The sequence below is a fragment of the Tiliqua scincoides genome, chromosome 4 (assembly GCF_035046505.1).
Source record: "Tiliqua scincoides isolate rTilSci1 chromosome 4, rTilSci1.hap2, whole genome shotgun sequence".
NCBI classification, from domain to species: Eukaryota; Metazoa; Chordata; class Lepidosauria; order Squamata; family Scincidae; genus Tiliqua; species Tiliqua scincoides.
This window is the reverse complement of record NC_089824.1, coordinates 207,471,183-207,472,933: the sequence shown is the minus strand read 5'-3', so window position 1 is coordinate 207,472,933 and position 1,751 is coordinate 207,471,183. Positions and strand designations below refer to the sequence as shown.

The 1,751-nt window shown below is 46.9% G+C and overlaps 1 pseudogene; it reads right to left on the bottom strand.

Moving 5' to 3' along the window:
- Positions 1-905: 905 nt before the first annotated feature.
- On the bottom strand, positions 906-1,021 carry LOC136650316 (5S ribosomal RNA; annotated as a pseudogene).
- Between the last annotated feature and the right edge of the window lie 730 nt (positions 1,022-1,751).

The following is a 1,751-nucleotide window of genomic DNA, read 5'->3' as shown; positions in this document are numbered from 1 at the left end:
AGGGCATGGGAGGGGGCAGGGAGGAGGCGTTCTGGGGCAGCCAGAGGGAAGGCATGGTGGGGCGAGGGAGTGGGATGGAAGGGGGGCAGCACCGGTGGAGCTGTGTGGCCAGGCACAGGACTGCTTGATTCTGCTCTGGCTAAAGAGCCACTGCAGTATTGAGTAGCTCTATTATGGGGCTACTGTCCTTACCTGGGGGAAGAGGAACAAATGTCCCCTTCCCCCGAGGAGCCACCAGTGGCTGCCTGGTTGTGCTAAGGATGCCACGGAAGCCATTTTTTGTGCCTCACATGCCAGGCAGCTCAGATTGGGCTCTTATATAACCAAAAAAGTGGATTTTCTTAATCAAAACCATTGAGAATGATTTTTCTGAGACCCAGTGAAGTGTTGTTATGACGCAGCAGGGAACCAAGGCGGTGTTAGTATGAGTCAGCTCTCGTTTCCATGTATCAGAGCTAATGTTAGAACTTGGGCAGCCCAACCGTGCCCAGGGCTGCCATTTGCAGTGGTGCCAAAATGGCAACTGCTGTATCCTGTGGCCCTGCAGAGGCCACCAGAGGTCTCCTCAGAGGAAGGGGACATTTGTCCCCTTCCACTAAGTACGGACACAGGCCCTGCAATTAGGCTACTTGAATCTACACCAGCTGCTTGGCCAGTGCAGATTGGATAGCCTTCATGTCAGGCTCTGCAACCTGACATGGAGGATAGGATCCAACAGAGCAGGGCTCTGCCAGTTCCACCCCCTTCCCGGGCTGGTCACTCCCCTGCTGCTACTTTCTGTTTCAAGCAATATCTATCCACTACTGAGAAGCTCCTTCAGGTAGCTGTGAAAACAAAAACTGACCACTATCAGTTCATTATCAATCAGTGGTTGGCAGCCTTCAGTCTCGAAAGACTATGGTATAAGCCTACAGCACCCGGTATTCCCAGGCAGTCTCCCATCCAAGTACTAACCAGGCCTGACCCTGCTTAGCTTCCGAGATCAGATGAGATCGGGCATCAGTGAAGTTGAACAAATGGTGATCACCTCTTCACTTGGCGCAACAGAACAGGATTTCCATTACAGTATTTTTACTGACGCCGTAAACAACGGTGTTCTGAGACAGCAGGAGAGCTGAACAGAAATCTATGTATTTCTTCCCCTTTCTGGATGCATTCACGTACATAGTTGACTTTGGATGAGAGTGATGCTAGACTCCCGAAAAGCAGCTCTGAACTTAAAGTAATGCATTATATTTTGAACTCTGTATGTTTGACAATACATTTCATGCCTCATTTCCTGCCAGTTGTGAGCTCAAGTAAACACTCAAACAGAAAAATCACATTTTTCATGTCAAAACGCCCTATAGTTCTTGCCTCCCCAGTTGGATGTCATTTGTTAAACAGAGTCATGCAAGGGCACATTCTGTTCATACCATAAGCTGTTGTGACATTAAACCTTAATCTGTCTGCACAGTTTCATTGTTTCTTCCAACTATAAGATTATTCCTAAAATATCTTCTTTTTTTAACTTCACATTCATTTTCTATGCTAAGAATTAATTGTATCAGCAGCAGCAGTCTGACTAAAACAGAAGCTTTTAGTCACCCCCAGATAAATTAATGTGGATTATTCATAACTGGTTAATTCATGGGAATTTTGCTTCTCTTTAGAGCAGCAAGACTCCCTCTCCCCCAAACGGACTTGCCTGTTTGCAAGATCTGGAAGGATAGGAAGGCAATCTTGGTTTAAAGTAGTGTTTCTCAACCAGT